At 48.6% G+C, this 10,256-nt stretch overlaps 1 long non-coding RNA gene across 1 annotated transcript; it reads left to right on the top strand.

The window, feature by feature from the left end:
• Positions 1-1,313: 1,313 nt before the first annotated feature.
• Positions 1,314-7,937, top strand: LOC132026130 (uncharacterized). The gene is made up of 3 exons (XR_009406788.1): positions 1,314-1,599; positions 5,794-6,427; positions 7,541-7,937. It is a non-coding gene; the product is annotated as an uncharacterized LOC132026130 (long non-coding RNA).
• The last annotated feature ends 2,319 nt before the right edge of the window (positions 7,938-10,256 follow it).

Raw genomic sequence — 10,256 nt, 5'->3', positions numbered from 1 at the left:
TTATAGGCAGCATATTGATGGGTTTTGTTTTTTTATCCATTCTGATACCCTGTGTCTTTTGATTGGGGCATTTAGCCCATTAACATTCAGGGTAACTATTGAGAGAGATGAATTTAGTGCCATTGTATTGCCTGTAAGGTGACTGTTACTGTATATTGTCTCTGTTTCTTTTTGATCTGCTACTTTTAGGGTCTCTCTTTGCTTAGAGGACCCCTTTCAATATTTCTTGTAGAGCTGGTTTGGTGTTTGCAAATTCTTTCAGTTTTTGTTTGTCCTGGAAGCTTTTTATCTCTCCTTCTATTTTCAATGATAGCCTAGCTGGATATAGTATTCTTGGCTGCATGATTTTCTCGTTAAGTGCTCTGAATATATCATGCCAGTTCTTTCTGGCCTGCCAGGTCTCTGTGGATAGGTCCACTGCCAATCTAATGATTTTACCCTTGTATGTTACAGACTTCTTTTCCCAGGCTGCTTTCAGGATTTTCTCTTTGTCGCTAAGACTTGTAAATTTTACTATCAGGTGATGAGGTGTGGACTTATTTTTATTGATTTTGAGGGGCGTTCTTAGCATCTCCTGGATTTTGATGTTTGTTCCCTTTGCCATATTAGGGAAATTCTCTACAATAATTCTCTCCAATATACCTTCTGCTGCCCTCTCTTTTTCTTCTTCCTCTGGAATCCCAATTATTCTAATGTTGTGTCATTTTATGGTGTCACTTATCTCTCGAATTCTCTCCTCGTGGTTCAGTATTTGTTTATCTCTCTTTTGCTCAGCTTCTTTATTCTCTGTCATTTGGTCTTCTATGTCACTAATTCTTTCTTCTGCCTCATTTATCCTAGCAGTAAGAGCTTCCATTTTTGATTGCACCTCATTAATAGCTTTTTTGATTTCAACTTGGTTAGATTTTAGTTTTTTTATTTCTCCAGAAAGGGCTTTTATCTCTCTGGAGAGGGTTTCTCTAGTATCTTCTATGCCTTTTTCGAGCCCTGCTAGAACCTTGAGAATCGTCATTCTGAACTCTAGATCTGTCATATTACCAATGTCTGTATTCATTAGGTCCCCGGCCTTGGTACTGCCTTTTGTTCTTTTTTTTGTGGTGAGTTTTTTCGCCTTGTCATTTTGTCCAGAGAGGATTTGCTTTCTCCTCCTCTGGAATTCCGCTGTTCTCCTTGGTGAGTAAAGTTGATCTTGGCTGGATTTCTTGTTGATCTTCTTGGGGGAGGGGTCTGTTGTAGTGATTCTCAAGTGTCTTTGCCCCAGGAGGAATTGCACCACCCTTACCAGGGGCTGGGCTAAGTAATCCTCTCGGGTGTGCTTTCGGGAGCTTTTGTTCCCTGAGCGCTTTCCATAGAATTCCAGAGGACGGGAACGAAGATGGTGGCCTCCCAATCTCCGGCCCAGAGGAGCCGGGAGCTCGGGGTCCCGCTCCTCAGTGCGCCCTCAGAGAAAAGCGCCCAAATGCCCCCGTCTCCCTGGCCTTTGGTGGCGCTTGGAGGAAAGCGCTCAATCGGTAGCACTTGGAGAAAAGCGCCCATTACTCCTGTCTCCTTGGCCTCCGGCCTCGCTCTGGGCTCACCCAGCCCACAACCGGTTTCAAGGTAACCCCGAGCTGAGAGCTCACTCCTTAGCTTTGTTGCTGTAGCCGACTTCCTTGCTCTAATACCTGCGAGCTCTGCAACACTCAGACACCCCCATTCCTTCTGTGACCCCTTGGGACCTGGGGTTATGCTGACCCTGTGTGGGCTTCCCCCCAGTTTAGCATCTGGAGCGATGTCCCTCAGCGGAACAAACTTTTAAAAGTACCGATTTTGTTCTCCGTTGCTCCACCGCTTGCCGGGAGCCAGCCCTTCCCCCTGTGGTCTATCTTCCCGTCACTTTGGATTCACTTCTCCGCAGGTCCTACCTTTCAGAAAGTGATCAGTTTTCTGTTTCTAGAATTGTTGCTCTTCTTCTCTTCAGTTTCCCGTTGGATTTGTAGGTGTTCGCAATAGTTAGATAAGCTATCTAGCTGATCTCCTGCTACCTGATGTCTCTCAGCCTGCTACTTCTCTGCCATCTTGACTCCACCACCCGCCCCCCCATTAGTTTATTTTTGCTTTTGCTTCCCTTGCTTCAGGAGACCTATCTAGAAAAATGTTGCTATGGCTGATGTCAGAAAAAGGACTGCTTGTGCTCTTTTCTAGGGTTTGCATGTTTTCAGGTCTCCCATTTTGAATTTATTTTTGTGTATGATGTAGGATAGTGGTCAGTTTCATTCCTTCAGTGGCTGTCCAGTTTTCCCAACATGATTTGTTGAAGAGACTGTCTGAAGAGACAGTCATTGGATATTCTTTCCTGCTTTGTCACAGATTAATTGGCCATATGATTGTGCATTGGTTTCTGGGTTTTCTATTCTGTTCTATTAATCTAGGTCTATTTTTGTGCCAGTAGCATACTGTTTTGATTACTACAGCTTGATAATATCACTTGTAATTCACGGGAATTGTAATGCTTCCAACTGGCTCTTCTTTTTCAAGATTACTTTGTCTTTTTGGGTCTTTTGTGGTTCCATACGGTTTTTAGGATTGTTTGTTCTAGGTCTGTGAAAAATGCTGGTGGCTTTTTGATTGCCTTGTGTAGTAGAGACATTTTTACAATATTCGTTCTTCTAATCGATGAGCATGGAATGTCTTTTATTTTCTTTTTATATCATCTTCAATTTCTTTCATCAGTGTTTTATAGTTTTCAGAGTGCAGGTCTTTCACCTCCTTGGTTAGGATTTGGTGCAATTGTAAATGGGATTGTTCTCTTTCTCTCTCTCTTTTTTTTTTAAAGATTTATTTGACACACACACACACAGAGATCACAGGTAGGCAGCGAGGCAGGCACAGAGAGAGGGGGAAGCAGGCTCCCCACTGAGCAGAGAGCCTGATGCAGGGCTCGATCCCAGGACCCTGAGATCATGACCTGAGCCGAAGGCAGAGGCTTAACCCACTGAGCCACCCAGGTGCCCCTGGGATTGTTCTCTTCATTTCTCTCTCTGCTGCTTCATTATTAGTGTATAGAGAAGCAACAGATTTCTGTGCATTGATTTTGTATCCTGCAACTTTACTGATTTCATTTATCAGTTCTAGCTCTTTGTTGGAGGAGTCTTTTGGGTTTTCTATATATAGTGTATCATTTTGTTCGTTTTTGAGAGAATTTCTACCAAAACACCAGTCTGAGTTACTATAGCTTGTCAGTTGTTCTTTCAAATAAAAATGGTGCTCCGTATCAGGAGTAACTGGTTCAGTTCACCATTCCATCCCACAAATGCTTTTTATTTGAGATGAGAATTGGGTTTCAAAATGCAGCAGAAATGTTTTGTGTGTACGTCTCAGCTAGTCACGCAGAATGTTAAAAAGATACTCAAGGGTGGAGACTTAATAAAATTAATGATTTCTACTGCTTCATAAGGAACATTCATAAGTAAAAGTGGCTTTTTCTTTTTAATATAAGTGTGTGGTGAGGAAGAAATAAAATAACTTTTTGTTCAATTTGATGCTAGTATTTTGGCTCACGCAGGTGTCAGCAGTTTTGCTGACTTCCCACCACTGCCTTCCCACTACTGGACAGATGTCAACTCCATGAAGATGACAAATGGTGTCTAAATAGTTAAAAATATTTTTACCTCCTTGGCCCCTGATAGGGTCTCAGGGAACCGCAGGGATCTGTGGACCATCCTTTGAGATGCGCTGAGCTACAGAGTCAGGAAGAGGTGGTAACAAGGCCTGGGAAGGGATCCCCACCTGTGGGAGGAGCTGCTTCCAGCCACTCCCGACACTGTCCAGGAGGTCTGGGCCTCTGCTGCCCACACAAAGGGCAGCATCTAGGGCTGTGGGGGCTGTCTGGGCTGGGGAGAGTGTGTGCTAGGGATTGATCAACTTTAGTTTGAAGCTCAAGTAGCTTTTCCAGGTCAGAAAGTGCAGCCTTCGGAGAGTAGGGACTGGAAAATGCAGCAGAGGCTGCATGGGCAGCAGTTGCTAAAGAGAAAGACCTAGAGGGCCATGGAATGGGCTATCCTTCTAGAAGACACCCAAGGAGACAAGTGGCTGCAGGTTTGCTGCCCTGACTCTGGGCTCCGGCAGGTCCCTGTCCCTGACTACCTGCCTGCCTGGTCCCTCACCCCACAGCCAGTTTGGGGGCCTTTTAGGGTCTGTTGTTCCTTCCGTTAGTTGCAGAGCAGGGGTAAGTGTGCAAATGAGGGGAAACGTCTCCCCGTCTAAGCTCACAGATCTGAAGAGGGGTCAGGAATTCATTGGGAGGATCTGGGTTTGGTTCTGTTTTATTTTAAAGTGCTACGTACATCTTGTAGATGAAGCAGAAGCCTCACGTATGCAACCCTAACTGATTCCTAAGTCTCATGGCTCATTATTCTCACCTCCCACCCTGAGTTTGGTCCATTCCATTCTGTCTCCCACCAGAAATCCCTGACACCCTCCTCCTCCACCCCCACATCAAGCAGCTTCCCTCCTCTGCTTTAAACTTGCCCCCAAATTCACCTCCTTCAGAAATCTTTCTCCATCTCTCCAGTCTTCCTCTGCAGAAACTTCCTCTGCAGTCTCTGATTCATTTCCAGTTCCCTCAGTGCTCATAATAGGTAAAACTCCCATCTTTGAGCAGCAGGATTGCTGGGTGCTGTGCTGAGTATCTCATGTGTGGTGTCTCTAATTCTTATCATAGGAGTCCTCCCCCGATCCCCAGTCCCCTTTTTCTGGATCTAGCATCGTTGCAGTGATCTGGTCAAGCATGTCGATTTTCCCTCTAGTACATCACCTTCCTCTGTTCTCCTCTTTTCATCTGCACACCTCTGCCCTGATCCAAGCCTTGTCTCCTGCCTGGACTACGGCACGGCCTCTTTTTATCCCTTCCCAGACCCCATGCACTAGGACTGAAGCTCCTTGAGGACAGAACTTGCCCGTTGCATTCAACACCATCTCCAGAGCCCAGCATAATGTCTGATCATACTATCTGTAAGACATTTACTTTGAAGAAATGAACAGATGGAAGCAGTGGACAAAGGAAAAATGATGGCCATTTTACAGATGAAGATACTGAGTCTCATTAAGGAATGTGCCATGACCTCATGCTCTCCCCACAGGAGGGGGCCCCAGTGAGAACACATCCATGTGCGTCGGTCGCTAAAGCCTGTGACTGCCGCCCCCCCCCCCGCCCCCTGCCACTTGTCTTCCTTACTTGAGTCAGATGCCCATCATCCATTCTGCCTCCATGCCTTACTGACCAGCCTAGATGGATCGTGAACTCCTGCGGGAGGGCAGTGACGTCAAACGTTCTCATAAGTCCCTGCACCTGACAGTTGCCTTGATTTTGAGTTGGAGGCTCAGGGTTTCGAATAGGATCCCTCAGTGTTAGGTACACGATCCTTAAACAAATAACTCTGCCTCTTGGAACCTGGCTTCCTGGTGGGTAGATGGGGTTGATGATGTGCGCATCTACCACTCAGCAAAGCCACAGAAAAGCAGGAGGCCAAGGCTGGGACAGGGGCAGTGGCAATGGGGTGGGAGAGAAGCCAATGGGAGGGGGACGTGTCCTGGAAGCAGAATCAACAAGTGTCACCAGCATAAGGGATGGTGACCATCTTTCCTGGTTGGGGACCTAGGACTGCTGTGCAGGCCAGAATGAAGCCCCCGTCCCTCATTGGGGTTCTTCACCACATGGGCTGTTTACTGTGCTTGAGGTGTTGAAACATCCTCCTTTCTCAACAATAAAGTCTTACAGTCACCTTTGGTCGCCCTCTTCCTTCTGTCATCCAGGGTGTTCCGCAAGAGCATTCGCTGCTGACAGCGTGAGGCCGCGCTCTCCTTCCTGGTCTCGTTCTTACTCTGTTCCCGGGCGTCTTCACCTCGGCCTTTGTCGGAGCAGCCGCCTCGAGTCCCAGGATCGCCTGCTGCTCCCGGCTGAGCTCTAGAAGGGCTCCCCATTGCCTGTGGAGATCAGCCTTCGGAGCCCGGCTTCGGCTCCCTGCACATGGGTTCCCATCTTGCCTTAGTGGCCTCTCGCCCCCTCAGGAGCCCCCCTTCAGTCAGACTCATCTCCTCACTTCTGTCTTCCAAAGGGGCTTTGCTGTCCTTGGGAATCCTAAAATCTTTACTCTGGAGGAAAGCTGAATGGCATCTATCCAGCCTCTCCCTCAGTTCAGACTTCCTTCCAGATTCTTCGCTAATAAAATGGTTTCCTCTGGATTGCAATGGTTTCCAGCGGTCCCTCCTCCAAAGGGGTACCAGCTGCTCCCCTGCGTTTCATTTGCTACTTTGCCTCCTGCCACTGCCCATCTGCCTCCCTGGGGCCCCGTTCACATCTCACTCCTCCAGCGCCCTTCTCCGGCCCCCAAGCCTGCAGTGGCCATCCTTCTTCCTTCCCTGTCTCCTGGTGATGGCAGTTAACAACGTAAGTTGGTTTTGGTTCTTTGTTTGTTTGTTTGTTTTAAAAATTGTCATAAAATACACATACCACAAGAGTTACCATCTCAACCATTTTTAACTGTTCATTTCAGTGGTCTGGAGTAGAGTCACGCTGTGGGGGGCCCATCACCGCCATCCATCTCCAGAACTTTCTCATCAACTCATTAAACACTAACTCCCCATCTCCTGCCCCACCAGTCCCTGGCAACCACCCTTTTATGTTCGGTCTGTATGAACTTGACTCCTCGAGGGTCCTCGTATGAGCAGAATCAGATGCATGTGACCGTTCGTGACTGGCTTACTTCACTTAGCCCGTGTCCTCCGGATTCACCCGTCCTGTAGCACAGATGCATAGTCAACATCACCTGCCTTTTTGAGGCCGCCTCATATTCCACCAGGAGTGCAGGCCACATGTTGCTTTTGCGCTCCTCCATGGGGGGTCCCCTGGGTCGTTTCCCCCTCTCGGCTACTGTGAGTGAGCAGCACGAGTTTTGAGTCAGACAGGGTTCCAAGTTTCAGGCTCGGCTTGGTTCGCTTTGTCGCTGGGGTCAGATGCCTAACCTCCAGGAGTTTCAGGCTTCTTACATATACTATGAGGTGGTGTTACATGCCTTTTAGGATTTTATAGGCAGTGAGGAGAAAAGGGGTGTGTGGGAACTGGTGAGCCACCTGCCAATGAGGGGGTGCTCGGGGGAGCCGGGAAGTTCCTCCCGTGGGTCACGTACCAGCATGACTTGGTAGCGCTAGCTGCCCTCTTTGTGAAATCGACACCAGTTCCATCTCTATAGTTCTCAGGGGGCAGGGACTTGAACATAAAAAATAATCACTAACTCTTTGCTGATTGTTTGACTTGGAAACAGCTGTGTGTGTGAGCGCATAAAAGCAGGAGTGTGAGTGTGAGTCGATGTAAATATGTGTGTGCACGCCCATGGGGCACGAGAGAGGGGGTATGGGGGTGTGTTTGCGGAAGGCAGGGTCAGCCCATAAATATTGCCTCTAGTATGTATGACTCACATGCTGGAAGACCCCACATGGTGGGGGTGGGGAACAGGAGTGCATGTTTTGTGTCTATTTATTCTGTATTTCTTGCCCCCCCCAGGTTCTCCATGCTGCTCCCCCCTCCCCGGGGGTGGAGGCCACATGTATGGAGTGAATAAGTGCGCTGGCAGTTGGGGAACAGGGTCGCACAAAACAGAGGAGTATGGACAATCGCACGTTCTTTGTTCTGCCTGCTGGTCCCCTGTCCCCACTTCACGCCCACCCTAAAGCCCCGTTCTCTGTGCCAGGCTGGCCTGCCCACTCCCGCAGCCCAACAGAAGGCCTGTCGCCACTTGGCTTCTGCGTGCTCTGGCCTTGTGACAATGCCGTCGCCCTCCCAACGCCTCCCCCTCCCCGGCCACTTTGCTTTGGCAGGTGTGAAATATTAATTGCCTCACTGGGGACTGGGCTCTTTCTGTCTGTCGTGTCTGACCAGAATATCATTCTCTCCTGCAAATATAATTACCGGGATGGGGGGGTGCAAGGTAGGGAGGGGTGTGTGGGGGGGGAGGGCGTTGAGAGGGGCTGCAGCTTTTTTTCTTAATCGCCTCTCGCCTGTCTGTTAATTAGGAGCCGTGCTTTGCTACATGCTGAGATATTTTGGTTAATTATGAAAGAGAAAAGGACAAATTTGTCACGTCTTTTGTTTTCGTTCCGCCACGTCTCGTGGTGACAGCGGTGTAAGGCTGACGGACTGCTCAGGCGGCAGCGCCAGATGCTCACGGCCCCTCCTCAGGAAGTGGGGGGGGGGGAAGGGACCGGGGGGGGGGGGGGGGACTGCTTGCGCCCCATCCGTGGGGGTCCAAGGCAGAGATTCCCATGTGCGGGGGGGGGTGCCAGGGAGGGCCCCCCCTTCCCCGGAAAGAAGGGGTGGGGAGACACCTTCCTGCGCTGTGGGGTCTGCATCGCTGGCCTTCAGCTGATATCCCGTGGGGCAAGCCTGAACTTGCCATGAGAGTTCAGGGCAAACAGGTGGCTTGCTGGTACCCCAAGGGTCCTGAGGAAGTGCGAGGCCTGTTTGTGTTGGAGTCGGGGGTGAGTCTGATGCAATGTGGTACTCTGTGAGCGCACCATGGCATAGTCCGCCCGGGGCTTGTGCAGAGATGTGCTAGTCCTCTGGCCACTGTCGTCTGGCTAAGGCCTCCAGGCCCGCCTGTACCGTATTCCCCTAGATTGGGAGAAGACCCCGCCTTTGGGCTCGGTGGCTCCCCGAGCTTCTGTGTGATGGTTAAGTTTATGTGTTGACTTGGCTTGGCTATGGTGTCCAGCTGTTTGCTCAAACACCAGTGTAGATATTGCCGCAAAGATATGTTTTAGATGTGATTAATATATCACGCCAGTAGACTTTGAGAGAAGCAGATTAACCTCCATAATGTGCTTGGGCCTCATCCAATGAACTGAAGGCCTTAAGAGCAAAGGCAGAGGCTTCCCAAGGAAGGAGTAATTCTCCCTCAAGACTGCAACATGGAAACCCCCTGTTTCTCACCTTCTAGCTGGCCTACAGATTTCAGACTCAAGACTGCATCAACTTTTACCTAGCCTGCCGACCTGCCTTCCAGGTTTTGCCTTTGCCAGCTCCCATGATCCCATAAGACAAATCCTTAAAATAAGTCTCTCTCAATATATATGTTATAGAAAGTAACCTATAGCCATACCTACATATGATATATGATGCATATGGTATATGTATCTCCTGTAGCTGTTCCTCTGGTGAACCCTGACTAATATGGACCCCAATGCATCCCTTACCCACAACCTGGTCTTAGAGTTGCCTGCTTCACTCCCTGTCTTCTCCACGAGTTGCAAGAAACAACAACAAGGATGCTAATGCCCTAGCATCCCCTGGGCCTTGCACAGGGCCCGTGTGTACTAGGCCTTAATACGCATTTGTTGCATATTGAATGAGTTCATTTGGGAAACAAGAAAGACCTACATCCCCTACAAGCAATCAAATAACGATCCAAGACAGCCTGGGCAGTTCCTGACTTATAAATGGGTTGAGTTCCAAAAATTCATTTGAATTAGTTGTCTGAAGCTTTTTCCCATAACAACAAGGATATCAGTGCTGGCAAGCCTCCAGGGCTGGCTGCCAAAAACCTATTTAACCCATAGTATAGATTAAGTACTGTGCATTTGCCATGAAAAATAGTAGAAAACAATACTCTTGCAAGGCTAGTAATTAAAAGAAAAATATGATAGTATTGAATAAAAATAGATGAAATTTTTCATTTTGAATATTGGAGTTTGAGGAAAAACAGGAAGGGATGAGCAAGTAGAGGGAGACTTGGGGAAAATCTGAACGGAATTTCTGAGTCGTTGCGACAGTTTTAGGAGTGGATGGGGCCACGTCTTTATTTGATCTAATTTCTGTTCCTATCGCTCCTTGATTGCTAAATAATGAAGCTCCTTCTCACTGGTCTCAATTAAAGCCATTAGTTTGTCCACAACTGTAACAAAAGGAGGAAGTAAAGGAACCCTGGGGTGCACAGGAGAAAGCCCACAAAAAAAAAAAAAAAAAAAAAAAAAAAAAACCAGAATGGGAATGTGCCCAAGTGGGAAGAGCCTGGACTGGAGACCCGCCCTGAAGCCCTACTGTAGGGAATGCCGCGCGGCCAACTCGGCAGTTCCCCGCGCCTGTCACCAGGAGGCACTATTGTGCCGTTGTCGCCTAAGACTGGGGGTGCGCTGCCTTTGAGGAGTGGTTGCCTTTGGGAAAGCGGGAGGGATAGCGTGGGGGGCACATTTCCAAGCTGAGTGTCAGGCCTGCATAGGCATTC

Source organism: Mustela nigripes, chromosome 10 (genome assembly GCF_022355385.1).
Source record: "Mustela nigripes isolate SB6536 chromosome 10, MUSNIG.SB6536, whole genome shotgun sequence".
NCBI lineage: Eukaryota > Metazoa > Chordata > Mammalia > Carnivora > Mustelidae > Mustela > Mustela nigripes.
Note: the sequence above shows the minus strand (reverse complement) of the source record. Positions and strands in the feature narration are given on the sequence as shown.